This window comes from Pelodiscus sinensis, chromosome 15 (genome assembly GCF_052426305.1).
Source record: "Pelodiscus sinensis isolate ZL-2025 chromosome 15, ASM5242630v1, whole genome shotgun sequence".
NCBI lineage: Eukaryota > Metazoa > Chordata > Testudines > Trionychidae > Pelodiscus > Pelodiscus sinensis.
This window is the reverse complement of record NC_143066.1, coordinates 32,038,980-32,060,489: the sequence shown is the minus strand read 5'-3', so window position 1 is coordinate 32,060,489 and position 21,510 is coordinate 32,038,980. Positions and strand designations below refer to the sequence as shown.

At 39.6% G+C, this 21,510-nt stretch overlaps 1 protein-coding gene across 10 annotated transcripts in view; it reads right to left on the bottom strand.

Annotated features, from left to right (window-relative positions):
• The window catches only part of SDK1 (sidekick cell adhesion molecule 1), an 844,750-nt gene that overhangs the window by 310,070 nt on the left and 513,170 nt on the right, over positions 1-21,510 (bottom strand). Inside the window, exon 1 of one of the 10 annotated variants that reach the window (XM_089769294.1) lies at positions 2,176-2,902. The exons of the other annotated variants lie outside the window; for them this stretch is intronic. The gene's annotated coding sequence lies outside the window, so the exon portion shown is untranslated. Of the gene's footprint in view, positions 1-2,175; positions 2,903-21,510 lie in introns of those variants that run through there. 10 annotated transcript variants of the gene reach the window in all.

Sequence of the window (21,510 nt, the reverse complement as noted above, 5' to 3'; positions counted from 1 at the left end):
GAGTTTGGGATGTGCAGGGCTGCAGTGGCCAGAGAAAGACAAGACTTTTCCCAGCTCCAGGGAGGTGGCTGCTGGTGAAAGATGGCCCTCCTTCCCAGCCTCAGCTCTGTGCTTCCTGTGGTGGGGGAGAGACCCCTACTGCTATTCAAGTATGAGTTGAGTGCTTTTATTTACAGAATTAAAAATGTTAATTATTACTAAGGTTTGTTTACCTAGCACTTTTATCCAAATTACTTTAAAATAGCTAATGGTACAAACAACATTTGGGGTGTGTCTAGACTACAGAGTTTTGTCGACAAAAGTGGACTTTTGTCGACAAAACTATACCTGCGTCTATACTACCGCTGAGTTCTGTCGACATAACGTCGACAGAACTCAGCAGTTTTGTCGACGCTGGTAAACCTCATTCTACGAGGCATAATGCCTTCTGTCGACAGAGTTTTTGTCGACAGAAGGTGTTATTGCATGTAAACTGTCCTTTGCGTCTACACTACCATGTCGACAAAGCAGCTTGCTTTGTCGACAGAACTGAATGTAGTGTAGATGCTCTTTGTTGACAGAAGTTTTGTCGACAGTATCTATCGACAAAACTTCTGTTGACAAAAGCCTGTAGTCTAGACGTACCCCTGGAAAGATTATTGATTCCCACCAAGACCTCAGCAATTTCATTTGAGAACCACTGTCCGACAGCATGAATTCCAGAAACAGAACAAGTCACAATCGCCTTGATACAATTCACAAATGACAAAAGTCAACAGACTTCAGATTTCCCTTTCTTCCAGCTATTCTCATTCACTTGATCATAATTTATTTTTCAGTTGCAGATGAATTTCACTACAAACTGCACTTAGTCATCTTGCTGAACTAGGTAACAGAGGCAAATAAACTAGCAACAATTGTTTCGTGCTCTTAGAGGGGAAGGTGGTATTCAAAGAGGGCTCCAGATGCCACCAGAAGCATAACCTATTAGCTACATATAATAAACAGTAATGAATTAGATGAATAACAAAAACTGAAGGCGTTTAGGGAACCTGTATACACTTCTCTCAAATATATGTATCATTATGGAGCCTCCTCATTGAAAAGTGAAATACAGCAGACAACAGCATTGATCATTACCTTTACAATAATGTGATAAACAGTTTTGTTGTACTGAAAGCCAAATATATTCATTAAAGCAGAATAAATTACAATATGATTAAAATTTAATGTGTGTTATTCAGCATAAATGAGAGCCTTGTTGGGTCTTTGTACTAGCTGTGTCCTAGCAGGCAGAAGGGATATTATTTGTACATGCATTGAGTTTCTAATTCATTTAATAATAATGGAAATTAAGGCTTAAAAAAGAGAAAGCCATTAATTGGGTGTCGCCAACACTATAAAGTCAACATTGATAATGCAGTCCTTTTTCTTTCTTTCTTCTTTAATAAAATTTAGTTTCCTTATGTAGACAGTTTTAATCTCATTACACTGAAGATTTTGCTCAACAGTATTTAATAACCCCAGTGCTATCAAGAGACTCATCCTTTCTGCAGAGATACCATTTATTGGAATAAATTATATGACAATTTTTTCAGACTCAGTGATCGGTGACAGGTTTGTTTACTGCTCATTAATAAACAATAAAGGTTATCATTCCTGCTGCATAATACTGAGGTTACTTGATTACATTTATTTCCAATTACTGTAAATGACCTATAACTCACCAGAGCTCTGGGCATTTATTCTGAACTTTGCACAGAATGCAGCGGCAATCCTTCATTGTGGCAGCTAAATATGTCAGGATTAACATTCTGCTAAACATTCAAATAGAAATTACATTAGAGTTGTAAAAAGGGTTTTATGAGCAGTTTTATGCTATCTGTGGATTCTGATCGGCTCTGGGAAGATATAAAGGATAAGTAATGGTCAGCTAAGAGATGATATTTATCTCTCAGTTAAGCAAAAACCCCACTAATGCAATGGAAAAGCAGTAAGAGAAGTACAAGTCTTTTAATAAAAAGAAAAGCCAGAGTACAAGAGAAAATTTAACAGTAAATTGAAATCTTCCTCTATTTTATCCTCATTTCAGCTGAAATTGTTAGTAAAATTCCACAAAGGGCAAAATAGAAGTGGCACACAATTGAAATCCTTTCCCTTAGTTTTATCAGTTCATTTCACACATAGCTAACATACTTTTTCTTGAATTTTCATCTATGAATTCCAGTATTGCCAGTTCCTGGACTCCATGTCTTCTTCCATGTTTAAGTCTTTATTAATCCTGTTAGTTGCACACTTCTTTCAGAAATAACATAATGCCCTTTATACCTCTCTTCCCATTTTTTCTGCCTCCCTTAATCATTAACTCATAGAACTTTTGCTGGTGGTGGCTACAAACTATGCATTTGCTCTGATATGTTACTAAGCTTTCTCCCACCATACCTACAACCTGATTACCCACTGACTCAGGCAGTAGGTCACTGGATCAATAACCTTTGAATAACTTCTACACCACCACACACCAACTTATCTATACCTCTGGCATGAGGCTAGTTTAGACAATGTTGCTACTTCACAAGGGATAATGTGTGTGATGTTTACTGCTCATGCTCCAGTGCCATGTGATTTTATGTATCAGCTGTAGCACATTAACAAGGAGCTCTGGAGTGATAATTTGAGTCTTAGGGAATCACAGATGTTTCTTCTATTTTAAAGGAAATCCCCAACACTGTTTCCCTAAGGGTATGTCTACACTACAGTGTTATTTCGAAATAACTCATCTACACACAAAATGCATTTCACTCAGTGCGGACGCGCTATTTTGAAATTACAAAATGCTATTTCAAAATAGCGTGTCCACACTGAGTGGACTCTGAATCGTATTTAAGGCTGGCTGGAACCAGTTCAGCAGGGCACCAGGTCAGGACTTACTGTGTGGGGCTGCTGCCTGAGGCTATCTGAGGTCTGTGCTTAAAGTGACCCCCCCGGACAGCGAGTTCTCAGGTTTCCCTGCTTGCTTGTCTACCTCGATGAGGGACAGCAAAACATTTTGTCTCTGCGTGCTTTGGTTGCCCTCACTCGGGACACCACACCACTCTGCAACATAGAGCCAGAGCTGACCCTGGCCACTCTGATGCTTATCTTGGATGCGTTGCTGCGAGCCTGGCTGCACTTTCTGCAGGGTGCCATCTGGGAGGTCCATCAGGGGGCTGTCAGTATCCAGGAGGCACTGCGGGAGAGCTTCCACCCTAAGGAGCACTAAGAAACTCCCCGGTCTGCCCCACTGGGGGCTTGTGCTTCATTCATCCCTCACGTCTTTCCAATTACCCTTCCCTAGCCCCCCTTCCTGATGTCAAATAAAATACACATATTTTCATGAACACAAACTCTCTTTATTTAACAAAACTGGGGGGGGGGGAGGGAGAATGAAACTTTGGTGAGACTGGGGAAAGGAGGTGGGAAAGGGGAGAAGAGAGGGTAGGAGAGGGGAGGGGGAAACATGGGAGGAGGGAGCTGGAAGGGGAAAGCAAGGAGAAGAAGGGGGAGGGGAAGCTCAAGGTTGGGGGTCTCCTGGGTTCGCAGGTAGCTTTTGGTGGCCAGGCTGGCAGCTATCCTGCCATAGACAGCCACTTTCCCCTGTCTAGTGCAGAGATCATGGACATTGGGGGCATCCCCCCAAACCTGACTAAAGTCCATAATCTCCATCCTGGACCAGGCAGGCACCCGCCTTCTCTGGGCCCTGGCAGGCTCCTGGGAGCTGGCAGATTGCTCCTCGGGAGAGGTGGAGAGCTGGCTGGCACTGGCTTGCTGGCTCATGTTTTGGGGCCACTGGGTCAGGGGCAGTGACCGCTGGCGCTGGGCTGGCAGGATTGGAGCTGGCACAGGCACTGTGGCCAAAGTCAACACCTTTAAGGGCTCCGGGGAGGGGAGGAGGGAGAGGAGCATTCTTAGTTGAGGCTGGAGTGGCCACCAGGGCACCTTAGGAAGGCTGGAGGCCCCCAATTTCGAAATAAGTGTCTACACAGCACTTATTTCGAAATAGCTATTTCGAATTTGGCGTTATTCCTCATAGAATAAGGTTTACCAAATTTGAAATAAGCGCTCCGCTATTTTGAATTTATTTCGAAATAGCGGTTTGGCTGTGTAGACTCTAGGGAAGTTATTTCAAAATAAGGGCTGTTATTTCGAAATAACTTTGCTGTGTAGACATACCCTAACTCCTTCCGTGAGTACACATACCAGTTCTAGACTCAGTATTTGCTCCCTCTTCTGAACTTAGATACTTTGCAGCTGCCTGGCACAGCAGTTTGTGGCAGATGCATGGAAGAATCAGGCTACATATATTAAGGCCCTAACCTGGCAAGCTGCTCCACGTGTGCCAAAGCCTCATTAATCTCAAGGCTTTTAAGAACTTCTTGTTCCCTCAGGACTACCTTAAAAAAATCTCAGGCTTTTTGGTAGTGTCAGAGATGGGAATGTAAAGGCCAAAGATTCTCAGTCTTTTAAATGAAAGAGAACTGAAAAGGAACACAGAGATGGGTTCTGTCTAGGCAGGTCACACAGTATAAATAATTTTTTATTTTCACAGTCTGGATTCACTTGAAGTTGGGGATATTTTTCTGATTTTTAGAGAGAGTGAGAAAGAAAGAAAGAAAGAAAGAAAGAAAGAAAGAAAGAAAGAAAGAAAGAAAGAAAGAAAGAAAGAAAGAAAGAAAGAAAGAAAGAAAGAAAGAAAGAAAGAAAGAAAGAAAGAGTTCAATTTTCCAGAATCTTAGAGACAAAAGTCACAGATGTGGGACATGAGACGGGAGAGGAAATCTCAATCTCAATATGAAGGAAATCTCAATATTTTCAGTTTTCCACTTTACACGGGTATGACTATCTTATGAATTCGATGTCTCCTGTACTGAGGGACTACAAATATATCTTTCACTGGCAGCAGCTTTCCCGATCCACTATGATCCCATTATTTAAATTCAGAAGTTTATCAATTTGTTCCACAACCTCCTCTAATGACACCTCAATTTGGGAAAATTCCTCAGATTTGTCACCTAAAAAGAATGGCTCAGGTTTGGGAATGTCCCCAATATCCTTAGCCGTGAAGACCGAAGAAAAGAAGTCATTTAGCGTCTTCGCAATTACTTTATTATCGTTGAGTGCTCCTTTAGCATCTTGACCGTCCAAGGGACCCACTGGAGGTTTAGTCATGCTTCTGACATTCTTAAAAAACATTTTGCTATTACTTTTTGAGTTTTTGGCTAGCTGCTCTTCAAACTCCTTTTTGGCTTTTCTTATTATATTTTTACACTTAATTTGACAAAGTTTATGCTCCTTTCTATTTTCTTCACTAGGATTTGACTTCTACTTTTTAAAAGATGTCTTTTTATTGGTCACTGCTTCTTTTACTTTATTTTAAAGACACCCGGTGGCACTCTTTTGGTTCTCTGTGTTTTTTAATTTGGGGGTATACAATTAAATTAGGCCTCTATTATGGTGTCTTTGAAAAGTTTCTATGTAGCCTGCAGAGATTTTACTTTTGTCACTGTACCTTTTAATTTATGTTTAACTATCTTCCTCATTTTTGTGTAGTTCCCCTTTCCAAAAGTAAATGCTATAGTGTTGGGCTGCTGATTTATTTTTCCCAACACTGGAATATTAAATTTTATTACATTATGGTCACTATTTCCAAACGGTCCAGTTATATTTACCTCTTGAACCAGATCCTATGATCCACTTAGCACTAAATCAAGAATAGCCTCTCCCCTTATGGGTTCCAGAACCACCTGCTCCAAGAAGCAGTCATTTAAGATATCAAGAAATTTTATCTCTGCATCCCATCCTGAGGTAACGCATACCCAGTCAATATGAGGGCAGTTGAAATTTAATTTGTCAGGAACTGAGATAACATGAAAAAAGCAAGCATAGAAGAACCGAGATATTAACTACATATCTCAAATGGGACCCTTCACATTTGCTTAACAGAATGCCGTGATGTAGTTGGCATTCTATCTACATCCTCATATTGGTTATTACCTTGAAACATGGACTTTTCGTTCAAGAAACAAATTATCTAAATAATTTTCCAAGTCCTTGTCAAAATCAAACTACCAAATTTTTGTTTAAAAATCATTTAATTTTGGTGGCAGGAGAATCCTGAAATCCCTAGTTGGGCAGGTGAGACAGAATGAACATGAACCCCATAACAATTTTTGTACAAAGTAGGCCTTTTGAGAGATCATTTCAAACCTCATAGTTTGTTGGTCATTATTGTTTTGATAAAAGATGTGTGGCAATATTGTGTGAAAGTTATAAGATTCCAATGTATGGTGTTATTTAAACATGTTCCAAACATGGGGAGCAGCCAAACTAGTTCTTCAGGGCAAGCTAACCTGTCAGCCAGCTCGATGGGTCCTCCTTACCTGCTAAGTGGCTATTCTTTGACAGAAAATGGGGCAGAAGAAAAAAACAACCTACCTCTCAGCAAAGAAACAGCATGGAGTTCTTGGCCACAATTTGCCTTTTGCCATGCTCCCAGATGGAAATGCTTCTCAAAGGGAAGACAGGACAGTATTAAAAAAAAAAAAAAAAAAAAAAAAAAAAAAGGAATCAGACACCACCACCTTCTCAATCTCTATTCATGGATTCACTGGACCAAAGGAATAAAGGGGCAGCTATTCAATGGGGAAAAGGGGCTCTGGTAGAAGAAGTCTGGCCAATAAGGCTGCTGATAGAATGCGGCGAGAAAAATGTTTTTGTTAGAGTTTAACCTACTTTCTTAAATTAAGTATTAGTTGCTTTTTATCTTTATTCTTCTCATAACCATTTCTGATGTGTATGCCTCATTAGCTGCATTCACTTAACATCTCTCTCTTTGTGGTTAATAAACTTATTTTACTGTTTTATGTAATCCAATGTGTCTGAATTGAAATATCCATTTAGGATACCAGGACACGTGGCTATCTTTTCTATTAAAAATGATGGACTTTGAATAAGCACGTAATGTCCAAGACACACATTTTTGGGGGAAAATCTAGGACTAAGGGTGTGTTGGGTCACCCTGCATATAACCAAGCTGGTAAGATCCTAGTGTGTTATGCTGCAGCTCACACACAGATCAAGCGGTGAGCAGTTCGAAATTGGAGGCTGAAGTGGCAAAGAGCATAAAGGTAACAGGGCAGAAGTGACACAGGTACTCACTAGCGTAGATCATATGTGGGTACATCAGAGTAGGTTGCCAACCCAATCACTGGAAAATGCGTTTTGTCCCTCCACTTCTTGCCCAGAAGTGCTATGCAGAAGTTTAAATATAAGTGCATTGGCCTCTGTGAGACTATCATGGTTTGGTCATTTGAAGTGACCAATCTGAGGAGAGCTTGGAAAAGTAATTGTTAGTGACATCCTGCTTCAAAAGACCAATGTATTCTAACACTAATTATCCTGCCCAACAGAAGCACCAAAGACAGTCTCAAACCCAAGGCTGGCATAGCATCATGAAGAGCACCGGCTACGAGGCCAGACTATCCCAAGCTTGGTAAGAAGGTGCATTATTGTTCATTTTGCGTTACAGTCATTGACTGCATATTGAAAGCTCTCTCAAACATCTGAGCTCCACGTTGAAAACCTTAACATTTCCGCAGTTATCTTGAACTGTTTTTTTGAAAGCAGATTTCCCCTTTTACATAAGGATGGAATGAACACAAACTCTTCTAATTCACTAATCAGGACAGATAATTACATCCCTCTTAATTGTTTTCTTTTCTCAGCTTAGGTTCATGATTATGGGAGATGGTAAAATTAGTCCACAAGCCATCTGAAGTTTGCTGCTTACTGATTAGAGCTTTAATTGATTCAGAACGTTTTACAAATCAATCTCTGTGAATTACTTCAGGATCATGATGGCATCTTGTAAAGAAGCATTCACAAAAATATAATAAAATAATAATAATAATAATCATGATCATCATCATCTCATTTTGAATGAACACCAAGTTAGCATAAGTCCATTCCTATATAAATAACCAATTTCTCTCCCGAAAAGCACTGAAATAACTCTAGCTTCCTTTAAAGGTTATTTTCACATTTCCTGTTCACTTGTCATTTCCTGAAACCATAGCAGATAAACTGAGGACCATGCAAGAAACAGAAAACACCTTGCAATAGTCAATTACTACAATCAGACCAGAGTAAAATACTACAAATGACCCTCTCTCTTCATGAGAGCAGATTGATTTAGGTGGAGACCTAAATAACCTCTTTAAAAGTCAGCAGCCTTATAAAGGATTCTCATCCTTTCCTAAAATGACTGACAGCTTCTTACTAGACTGCATACGATGCATTCTTTAACCAAATGTTACTGCTCTCCATGTTTTGCAAGGCTCATAAGGCTCGTACATTTACAACTGCTGTGCCCAAGACTAGTAATGCACTCAGAATTGTGTGTCTCAGATGCAGCACATTTCCACCCCCTCGCCTGCAGACGCCATTTAACTTCAGGGGCAATATGCAGGGTGGGGAGACAAAGGGACACGTGCCTTCAAAGTGAGAGGGGAGGGAGGAACAAAAGCCAGCAGGGCCAGAGCCTCTGCTCTTCTGGCCACTCTGCCTGGCTGTTGCTCTCTGCCAGGTGGCCTCCAACCACGCTGCCTGAATGGAAGAGGAGATGCTGATGGAGACAGAGCTCCTCTCCCCTGCTAGGTAATAGGACAGGGAAAGCGTATGGGCCCTGGGCCAGAGGAGCAGCAGGGAAGAGTCGTGGGGGGGGGGGGAGGAGTCATGTGGCTGGTGACCCTCCTGGTGTCCCTTCCCAGCAGTCGCTACTATCTATCATGCAGTGTTCATCAGCTTCACAAATCTGCATTGGCTGTTAGCCAGTACAGCCTCTCTCTGAGTTACGAACGAGTTACGGACCAAACACTTGGCCGTAACTCGATCCATTCGTAACTCGGACCCTGTTGAGATACCTGCGACCGCGCTGTTTGTAGAGCACGGGTCGTGTTCGTAACTCGGAGACCGCCTTTACGACCGCTCCATGGGAACTTTGGTCGTAAGTGCAAACGGTCGTAACTCGACCGTTCGCAACCCAGGGGGCATCTGTATTCCTTTTTAAAATACAGATTACATTGATGCTAAGGTGGTGAAAGATAAAAAGGAGAAAAACTCTACACACTCATCATCTGAAGAAGTGGGCTGTGCCCATGCAAGCTCATGATATCATCTACATGTTTTGTTAGTCTATAAAGGGCTACCAGACCATTGTTTTTTTAAGTTTATCCTAACTTACAGTGTTATTCTTAAAAACTTCTCAAAGTGAATACCTATGGAACTAAACAAAAGCACTAGGTTTTTACTTTGCAGAAGTTAGAGTTAGTACACAACTACTGTAATGCATGCCTCCCTTCTTTCTGCACTGATCATTCAATTCAGTTCAATGCTACTTCCACTCTAAAACTAGTATCTCAGCATCCATTTCTGTGTGTTGACACCATGTAATACATATTGCTGTACTGTTCTTCTAATAAAATACATCTCTATCTCCCATCTGATTTTTCAAAAACTAACAGGTTTCACAGCATACACTATTCTTAGTGGTATATACTAGTTTTCTTCCTTCTGCAGTAGTTTTTGAAACCATTCTATGGTGCTAAATGGAGCAAAATTGTAGAAGTGATTGACTACAGTCCAGTGTTTAATCAAAATCAAAACTACTTCTCCTAGAGTCACAAGGGCTGTCTATGCAGAAGGTTTTACTAGTGGTATTATGCAGAGTCATCATTTACAAACCTTCCTATAAATCACATAATTCATGCAAGTTAATCCTACTTCATTTAGAATGCTCTTATTAAAATATGCTTGGGAAGTGTTCACATCACATATATTACTGATCTAAATGATAGCTTGCTTGCACTGCGTATTTTCAGAATATTGTCCCATTAAAGATAACCATTTGTGACAAATCTAATATCTATAACTGTAATACAGAGATTAGTTTTGAACTTGCAGTCCTACTGATAGATCATGAAACTAGTGTAAATGCTGCAGTCAGAGACCGAAAATCACCAAGATTTCTTACAACATCATTATCATTAATAATACACTGAAACGAATTATCAGTCCCATATGAAACTCTAACACAGGATGACTACCTAATTAAAATCTTATCTTTTAAAAAATTCAATAAAAAGATTTGTCAGTTGACTTTATAAACCACTCTGTTTTAAAGGCACAATGCTCCTTTCCAGGTGGCATTTTACTGAATATAAAGTACTGAAATGTGTAGAGAAATTATTATGCTCCCCCTAAAGAAATTGTACATGTAAAGGCTCATTCACCCCTGGTCTACACTACGGGATAAGTTTGAATTAAGACTCATAACTTTAGCTACATTAATTGCATAGCTTACGTTGAAGTATATTAACACGAATTTTGGGACTGTCCATACTGTGGGAAGTCAAAGGGAGCAAACTCTCCCTTCAACTTCCCTTACTCTTCATAGAATCAGGACTGCTAGCATCAATAGGAGTGCCATCTCAGTTCAAATTAGCATGTCTTCTCTAGACCTGCTAATTTGAACCCCAGAAAATTGACTGCAGCTGCTTCTGAATCTGTAGTGTAGACATGGCCTTAAGAATTGTCCGAGTTATTAGATGTAATATCATCATGTTCATAGTCTGTGTATTTTAAGTTTCACTGACCACCACCAGTTTTAAAAATATTTTGACAAAATTAAAAGCACCTTCTCTTAGCAGGCATGTATAAAATAGAAAGGTGAAAGAATATATAATCTACCTACACTTTCCTAGAGATGATCTAACACAATTCACTTTTGGTTTCTGGTCACTCCTCCACTTGGAAGTTATATAGTCATTCTAGACTTGTGAAAACTGTCATTCCATTTCCTTTCCCACCTTTCTCTGCACACATCTGCCTTTTATTGCCACCATAATTAAGCATGTGTCACTTTTTCCATTATAAACTCTGTGTGGTGGTGTTAGCCCATCCCTACCCAAAAGGGGAAGTTAGTGGATGCATGGACACCACCATTAAGTCTGCTTGTCCACCTCAAACTCTGCTACACCAGGATCTAAGTGTAAGCCAATAACCCTGATGCCTTGGGTAATGAGGCCTAACAGTCAGAGTCAATAATGAAGTCCTTTAGTATAGAGTAGCATGGCGTTGTAGCTAGAATCCACAGAGCAGCCTCCTAGAGCAGCTCAGCTTGGCTTGCAACCGGAGTAAACAGAGTGGCCCTTTTGTGCAAGGCAGCCTGGCCTAGCAGCCAGTATGAAGCAACTGCCAGTAAGAGGGGCCGGCTGGTGGCAGGGTGGGGGAGGAAATCAGATCCACCCCAGCTCCATCAGCACTGGTTGCTTCCTGGAACTCGGTCAGTTGCAGGGATCCAAGCCAGCTCTTGAGACCTTGGGCCTCTGCAGAAAGGGGCTGTCCTCACAGGGAGCCTCCAACCTAGGTCCTTCCCCTCTGGCATCCAGCCCAGAATGCTCTGGGCTTCCTCCCTTTATACCGCTATAACATCTGGAGCATGCCCAGTCCAGCCTAGGAGGTGAGATTTCCACTGTTCATAATGTGGGGTTAACTCTGTCTTGTCTAGTGTGGGTATGCCCACCCCATCATACTTCCTTCGAGATGTTTGTAATGGACTTTTAGAAAAGATTTATGAATTTACACTGATGGAACGAAAGAATGAGAAGAAATAAATAGCCAGCTACTTTATTAACCATAAGTGCAACACAGGCAATGGCAAGATACCAGTGACATTCCAATCCATAACCAAAATATATAATAGTTTGAGAGTAATTTATCAAAATAGATTCAGCATTATACTTGAGATAGGAATTCAGCAGACACTATGAAGTCCAAAGAGATCTGCCAAATTCCATAATTTTTCTCTGCATTAGCCTGTGAAGTGCAAATTGCCTTCTCCATCAATGAACATAGTATCTGATTTCTCACTCACAGTTTAATCTAAGGTGATGTTTCTCACCTTCTTTCATTTTGTCTAATGAAACTGCTTGTTTTGTTGGCAACAGAATAACATTATTTTAGATTCTCTAAAGCATGGGTTCCCAAACTGGGGGCGTGAAGAAATTTCAGGGGGGTGGTGCGAGGTGACCCAGACTCCCCCCTCCCCTCCAAGAAAGAGCCTGGTCTGTCTGGGGAAGACTTCAAAATGGCTGCCTTAAAAGGGCAGTAACTACTCTGCTTTTAGTTTTGCTGCTTATTTTGTTTTTCGGCCTTGGTCAGTTCCTTTTTTGGGGGAGGGGAGCTCAAGTTTTGCTGCTTTTTTGGGGGGGGCGTGAGGGTTTCTCAAAAATCAAAAAGGGGACGTGATGCCAAAAAGTTTTGAAACCACTGATCTAAAGTATCCAAGCCCTTCACAGCCCCAACATAACAAGTAGATAATCTAAAGTTCTCGCAGCATCCTTCAGTGTTTAGAAGTAATATAATGAATGATGGGTTTTATGCACAAACTTTAATCTGTAACGTACCAATTTTGTACATACCTTTATTCGGATTTCTCACATACATTTAAGACAATGCCACATGCACCCAGAGATAGTCCATTGAACTTTCATATTGCATTGCTGTGATTGGCCCCTCATACTGGGTGCTTTTAACAATGCATTTATGAATAGAAGATATTCTTCCTGCAGCCCAAACTTTCAATTAATACATTTTCTGTGATGTACTCTGACCTCAGTATGTGCACTTTCATTTAGCATGAATCTGAGTTATACTTTTGTTTCTGAATGATAACAGACCTCTTTTTGTCTGACTTGAGATACATCAGGAAAATTGGTATTCCATCAGACTACATGCTAGGAGACCTGCAAATGCTCATATGAGTAGTCCTTACCAAGGAGTATTGTCAAAGTGAAAGCAACCAATAACCTAGGAAAGAACTATTAATAGAAATATGTACAGAATCAGTTCCTCAATATCTAGAATGTAAACATTTCAAATTATATTTGCCACCAAATTGATCAAAAGACAAATGCTCCATTCAAATATAGATTTTATAAATGGAGATACTTTCCTAAGCCCATATACTGAATTCATACTCTTTCAAATTGATGAGGCATAGTTATTCCATCACTTTGTTTTGGGTGATAATTATTTTTATTATCTGTTCAAGAGCCCCATGTCAAAATTTCAATGTATTTTTAAAGGAGAATTAAGTCATTACTATTATTAGGTCCTAAAACATGAGACCTGTAATCAAGCCCACAAAAGTCACTGTTAAATGTTGGCCTCAGTTACAAATACTGCCACTCCACTGAATTGATTAGTCTATACTGGTGCTACAAAACTGAAAACAAAATTGTGTTTATCTGTTACTCACGGTTAATTGCATTTTGCAAAACTAAACCTGATCTACAAAGTTGTGTAAAGTATAGGAATTATGCTCCCACCTTAAAAAAACATTAATATAGTTGAGTCATAGCAATCACCAATAGCATATTAATTTGCTAAGTAAGTCACTAACCTTCTTACAGAAATCATTTCCAAAAATTGGAATGTACTGAAAAATATTTATATATTTAGGAAGGGCTAAATTTTATTAAAATTGATTCAAACAATTAAGGAGATTAAAAGATGTATCAAAAATTTCTTTCTATTCTAATATAAGGGACAGTACATTATTTTGAAATAGCTCTGGGATATATTTATACACATCAATTTCTAAATATATTATGGTATATGGTGCTCATTCATTTTAAGAAGGGCATAAGAAGTAGACTCTTAAATCCTCAGAGTGGCACCAAATGTTTGGATAGTTTCCAAAACCTACTCAAATTATTTTTATAGCTGGAAATTTACCAGATGTCATCAGAGCAAAGGAACATAATATTGCCAAAGATCAACATATTGCTTTTGCATGTTTTTATGAATAAAGATTTTTTTATCATGAGAAAAAAATCTTGCTGCTTTCTCTTTTAAAATCTGTTTTTTCATGGTTGTTTTCCATTTGCATTGAAAAGTGAAATTTGCCTTTTCCCAGCTAAATTGGAGTGGTGTAGCCAGACAGCCTGCCCCCATCTCGTCGATCTTATTTGCCTCTCTGAGGTTCTTGAAGCATACAGGACAGAGAAGGAGCAATAAAATCAGCATAGTCTATGCTGGCTCATCTGATCCTGAGAAGCTGAAAACATAGATATGAGGAGAGAGAGAGCGATTAAGGCAATAGGCTGGCCTCGAGGCTGCAAGAACTGCCCAGGCTGGCACCCATGTTGATTCGAACACACACAGTCCCTAGGAGAGGAATTTCCCACTGAGAAAAGAATGCCCAGTACTTCCAATTTAGTTATCTCTCTTACAAGTGTAAATTAAGTTCACAACTCCCTTGTAAGAACTGGTCTCACAAAAGACAGACCAGCACCATTTGGCATGACAGACAAGAAAGAGAAATACGTGACCCCATGGGTATAAAGGTGGTACAGCAGCACACTCTCTTTTGAGTGTCATTCTACCCTCTACCTGCTGGTCGGGTTAGGTGTTTGACCTCCCGAGGTTCTATGGGGACGCCCACCTCGTATTTTCGTATTTCCTAGGAATTGAGGGACCGGCCCTGGCCTGACATGCTGGAGTCGAAAGGCACAGAAGGGGGTAAAAATTGTACCTGGATGTGGTCCTCTGTCTTAAGTGTACACATAGAAAGAGTAAGCTGTTATTTGGTACCATTATTTCTATTTTTCTATCTTTATCTTCTTTGTAACCATTTTTAAGATCTATATTTTGCTAGTAGTTAAGAAATAGAGCAATAGCCATTGTAACCATATGATTTATAAGCTTCTTTAATAAACTTGTAACTGTTTAAGTTTTAACCTGACTCCTTCAGTTGCTGTAACAGAACCAAGCACAATTTAAAAGAATGTCAGCCGGTCTTAAGGGACAGATATAGGGAGAGCTTGGGCATTTGGATTTGTGTCACTCCCAGGTGGCAGATCCGTTGGGGCACTTCTCAACCTCCCCCAGGCTGCCTGCTGTGAAGGAATCACAGATTCTAGCAGCTAAAATCTGAAGTGTAATAAGCTCTCCATGCACACTTATTGGGCACCTGTCAACCTCCTCCAGGTTGCCTGCTGCAAGGGACCCCGGTCTCAGCAGTTAAAGTCTCGGGTGTATAGAACACACACAGTATAGGAAGAGCTTGGGCGTTTGGATTTGTGTCACACCCAGGTGGCAGAATCCACTGGGGCATCTTTCAGTCTTTCCCCAAGGCTGCCCGCTGCGAAGGAATTACGCATTCTAGCAGCTGAAATCTAAGGTGTTATAAGCTCTCCCTGTACACTTATTGGGCACCCGTCAGCCTCCTCCAGGTTGCCTGCTGCAAGGGACCCCGATCTCAGCAGGTAAAGTCTCGGGTGTATAGCACATACACACTGCCCTGACCATCGGCTGACAAGTGGTGATCATCTGTTTAAACAGTCCATTATTTGAAAACATTGCCTGTTATATTCACTAGCACTGGACTTATACTGAATATTTGGTTTTTAAGGACAGCTTTTTAAATACTGGCATAGTACAAATACTTCAGTTTGTCAGGGCAAATGCAAGTGCAAAGCTATAAGCATTATGACTAGAAATAAATATTACTCAAGTGGAAAAACTGAATTGTGGATCAAATTTACCAGGGAAATTGCCATAAATGAATGCATATTCATTTTGGTTGATGAAGCAACACATTTCAGATTTTTAACACAACAATGGACTTGCAAAATGTGGAATAAAATGTGGATAAGGAGAAGAATTCTCTTGAATATTTTAAGTATTTTTTTTTTAAACAAACAAATTGCTTCCAGGCACACAAAAGGCAATAAATGATAAACACACAATACACTTACATGGAATCTCTGTACAATAAAACCTATGCTATTTTACAGTTCAACTGCAGATTAGATAGGTCAGTATGAAGAGGAGATCAATACTCTAATAATACACGGCTGCAGTATATGCAACCATGCAAAATCTTTTTGTCTGAAAACAGACATCAATCAAAACCTGATTGATAGTCATGACATTCACAACAAAGAAACCATGAGGCTTTATCTTTCTAAGCTATTATATTAAACATAACATGAACCCTCTTTTGCAGACTCTCATTGTAGCTTATATATAACTGTGCAGGACACAGTATGTTGGAATTAATTTCTTTTCAAGCTGTCACTTCTTTCGATCAAAGTTCTTCTAAATTTCCAATCTTAAAAATTTTTTAAAAAGGTTGTGCATGCCTATCTAAAATACAGTGCCCCCACTATTCTTTTCTTATTGTGACACAAGGCTCACCATATTAAATTTAAAATCTACTCTGTAATAATTCTTGCCTGTGCTCCAGAAGCAGAGACGATATGAAAGTGAGCATTTGTCATGATCACTTACAGACTGGAATAACAAGGGAGGAGAGGGCCAAGATTGTTATTAATTGTATAGTATCATAGGTGTGCATAGAACTATTCAGATCTGTAGATGCTCAGTCTTAACAATGATGACCATGGCTGATAAATATTGAAGTATATAACTAGATTTGTTACATGTAAAATATCCTAGCCTTGAGGGATTTAACTTGTTGCAGTTTGCCAGGCTTCCCAGTGTTTTGTGATGACAAGTTCATGCCAGATAAATTGTGAATGTGACTATTCCATTTTTTTGCAACCATCTTCAAATCTCTTCTCAGTTTCACAGACCCTAACTGTTAAAGCTTGATTTAATATTCGCAATCTCCTTGAAAAGACCATCTGCAATTTTAATCACTCACTACCAATTACCTACTTTAATTGCTATGAAACTATCACTCGTAGGGATACATGAAATACCCACATAGTGGTGAAGGCACGGCTGGATGCATGCTGTTGAAGGCAAACACATACAGGAACAAAATAAAAAAGGCTAAAGGATGAAGTGAGTTATGTCATTCTAGCAAGGTCCATAACAGGCACTAACAAGAGGTTCTTTGAATAAGTTAGGAGCAAGAGAAACATGAAGTAAAGTTTATGTCCACTCCTTGGGAAGGAAAAATAGGCTGACATCATGAAGGCCGGGGTGTTCAATGCCTATTTTGCTTCAGTTTTCCCTAAAAGGGTTAATTATGACCAAATACTTAACACAGATAATATAAAAAACAAAGGGGAAGGAACAGAAGCCAAAATAGGGAAAGAACAGGTTAAAGAATATTTAGATAAAAATTCAAGTTGGCAGGGCCTGATGATATACAAGGAAGTAACTGAAGCAATCTTGGAACAATTCATGATTAGCTCCAAGAACTCATGGAAGATGAGTGTCTGGAGAAGGATAAACATAATATCTTTCTTTTAAAAAGGAGAACAAGGAGCACATGTAGTGTTACAGACTAGAAAGCCTAACTTCAATAACTGGAAAGATACTGGAATGTATTATTAAAAATCAATTTGTAAACACCTAGAAGATAATAGGGTGTTAAGTAATAGCCATCATGGATTTGTCAAGAACAAAGTATGCCAAACTAACTACTTCCCTTCTTTGCCTGAGTTATTGGACTAGTGGATGGGGGACAACTGTAGACATCTTAATTTTAGTGAAATGTTTGCTACAGTCCCCATGATATTCTCATAAGAAAACTAGGGAAATGTGTTCAAGATTAAATTTTAATATAAGATATGCCCATAACAAATGGAAAGGCCATATTCAAAGAATAATTATCAACAATTTGCTGTCCAACTGGGAGGACATATCTATTGGTAATTACAAGGGTCTGTCATGGGTCTAATAATATTCAATATTTTCATTAATAACTTGGTTATTGAAGTGCAGTTTATTATAAAATTTGCAGATGACACCAAGATAGGGTGTGGGTATGGCAAGAGCTCTACAAAAAAGGATTAGAATTAAAATAGCCTTAATTGGTCTGAATTCACAAAAACAAAATTCAGAGAAATGCAAATTACTTCTCATAGAAAGGAAAACCCCCAAATTTACACTACAACATGGGAAACAACTGGCTAGGTAGTAGTACAGCATAAAGAGATATGGGTTATAGAGGACTATAGATTGAACACAAGTCAACAGTGTGATGCGGGTGCAAAAAAGGCTAACATAATTCTGGGGCATATTAACAGAAGTTAATGTTATGAGAAGTAATTGTTATGGTCTACTTATGCTGGTGGGGCCTCACCGTGGGTACTAAGTGTCTGGGAGCAGGCCTGTTGATGGGGAGGCTGGGGAGAACAGGCAATTGCCCTGGGGCCCAACAATTTTAAAGGGCCCAGGGCTCTGGCCTGCTGCTTCCACAGCATCAGTGGCAGCTGGCACTCCAGGCCATTTAAATCACCACCAGAAACCCATGTGGTGCTGTTCAGACTGCTCTGAGGCCTAGGGGAGGAGAGGGAGGGACATGCTCCAGGTGGCGCTATGGGCTAGCTGCCCCTAGACATGCCACTTCCACTCGAGGCCCCACCCCTTCAGGGGGCCCAGAGCCAAACCCTCACACACATTGCCCAGTGATGTCTGTCGCCAACATTGGCTGGGAGTCATACTTAAGAAAGATGTGGAGAAACTGAAGAAAGAAAGCAAAGATTATAAATCCAGGTATGTTTAGTCTTGAGAAAAGGAGACTTAGGTGGGACATGATAAAAGTCTTCAAATATGTTAAATGCTGTTAGACTTAGGATGGTGATCAATTGTTCTCCATGTCCACTGAAAGTAGGAGAAGTAGTAAAGAGCTTAACCTAAAGCAAAAAAGTTCTAGATTAAATATTTGACAAACCTTTCTAGTTTTAAAGATAGTTAAGTACTACCACAGGTTACCAAAGAAGGCTGTGGAAAGGTTTCAAGAATAGGTTAGATGAACACTAGTCAGGGATGGTCCAAGTATACTTGGTCCTGCCTCAGTACTGGGGGCTGGGCTAGATGACCTCACAGGGTCCCTTCTATCCTTACATTTCTAAGATTCGCCTCTTGGGTTGTAGTCAGGTGCATTAACCACAAGACTATCCATTTTCTCATAGTAGTCCCATTTACTGCACACTTTTCAGCTTCAGTACTCCCAAAGACAACCACACTCATTGTAGAATCCTCACTAATTCATTAAGCACTGTCCATCCAGTGCACTGAATGAAGCAGAACTCCAACTGAAAAAACAGGATGTAATCATGTTACAGATGGTATCATAATGTGTACACAAAAATTACAGAATTAAGATTGCATGGGCAACCTTGAATCTGGAATTTCCTACTTTTTGATTGCTTGAATTTACAACCTTACTATGTTTATACAGCCTTTCTGTGTGTCATTGCATATATAGCTTAGAGTTGAGTACATATACTTGAACAGTGTCCAGCACACTGGTGCCCCACTCTTGGTTAGCCTTTAAACACTACGGCTGTGTCTACACTGGGCCACTTATTCCGGAAAATCAGCCGCTTTTCCGGAATAAGCTGCGAGCTGTCTACACTGGCCCTTGAATTTCTGGAAAAACAACGATGCTCTACTGTACAAAATCAGCCGCTATTCTGAAAAAACTATTCTGCTCCCGCTCGGGCATAAGTCCTTATTCCGGAACACTGTTCCAGAAAAGGGCCAGTGTAGACACAGTAGTCTTTTCCGGAAAAAAGCCCCGATCGCGAAAATGGCGATCGGGGCTCTTTTCCGGAAAAGCGCGTTTACATTGGCCACAGATGCTTTTCCGGAAAAAGGGCTTTTCCGGAAAAGCAGCCTGCCAATGTAGACGCTCCTTTTCCGGAAAAACTGAAAACGCAGTAGTATTCCGTTTTAAGCATTTCCGGAAATTCATGCCAGTGTAGACACAGCCTACTATTTTAAGTAGTAAACATGGTTAATAATAATATACTCTCCGCAAGTGGCCTTATTCTTTTTTCCATGTTTTATATTGATGAAAAATTAAAAAGAAACACGTTAATATGAGCATTTATTAAAATAACAACCCCTCATCTTTCACAAATTTATTTTTGTCAGATTGTTTGCCAAAAAGGCAACAGGAAAGCTGTAGATTTTTAAAATATACAATTTCACAGATATGTCATAATCTTCATTAATAGAATTATTTAATATATATATAAAACACACCATCTGCAGAATTTTTCAGAGACTGAATATTGTATTGAGCTACTCTGCTAAGAAATAAATATGCATAAAACAAGAGACACTTAGAAGACAGAGCAAACTTTTCTTATATAGGAGTAGTTAAAAAAGAAAACCTCAACTTATTTGATGTTAAATATCTCCAAAATTGTTTACTGTGGATGAGTGAACATGTGAGCCCTGCTTATGTACTTGGAACATGTCATTTTAAATTACATCTTTTCATTTGTAAGAAATTAAATGATGATTATATTTTGACATGAAGTTCACTGAGAGGCTGAGCAAGATATCTATATGGTTTCACACTATAACTCCTAGAACTGATAGCATATAATCTTATTTTATTACAAAATCATGTAGAGTTGCTGCATCCTCTTACCATATAAAAATAATTGTGATTAGTTCTTCTTAAAATAGCAATTCTAAGTTAATGCTTTTTTCAGTAAGTCTCACTGAAAAGGTTAGAGCTTCTAGAATCCCTGACATCACAGGCAAATGTGGCTCCTGTTGTGTACCTTAGAACTGTATGAAATCTGAAATTGTGCAGGCACCTTCCATTGTCTTTCAGCAAATGTATATAGATGAATTTCCCAATATAAATAGATTAGATTGTAAGAGTATGTAAATCAGTCATCCTAGAGGTTTACAACACTAATAGGTTGGATCAGTATAAAGACTCATACAAAAGATCAGAAGGCAATATCCGAAGTGGGTAAACTGGTTTTGTGGTCAACAGGTTTTGTGGTCAAAGACAAAGCTTCAAATCCTATATCAAATCCCCCCACTCCAACTCCAATCTCTTCGAACAATAAAACTGTGGAAGCAGTCTCCAGCTTTTGCTATTTGGGTTCTTTACTCGCCAGTTTCTGCCATTGATTTCTGCCAATTGCAGTGTCTGCCATTGGTTTTTTATGACAAATATGGAATTAATATATTCTCAGCATGACAACTAAGTTCAGGATCTATTTCAGCTGTTTCTTCTCGATACTGCTTTGTGGTTGTAAAACATGGACATTATGCAACTCAGACTGGGAAAGCTAGAGGCTTTCCACAAAAAATGCCGGTGTATGTTGTATATTGGGTATAAAGTGGAATGACTTCATTTGTACCTGGTGCCTTGTTTGCTTTTTGGACATGTCACCAAAATATCACAAGACATTCCAGCAAACGACATTCTCTGGGTAACTTGTAACATCTGGGATAAAATTCTGCTAACTGAGGCTATGTCTACACTACAAAGAAAAGTCAGAAAAAGATACACAAATTGCAAACTGTAATTTGCGCATCCTTTTCCGCTTTTCTTCCAAAAGAGACTTTTCTGACATTTGGCCCGCTACACAGGGCCAAATGTTGGGAAAAAAAACCTCTTTTGGAACATCCCTTCTTCCTCATAGAACGAGGTTTACCGGGATGCTGAAAATACGCTTCTGCTATTCCAAATTT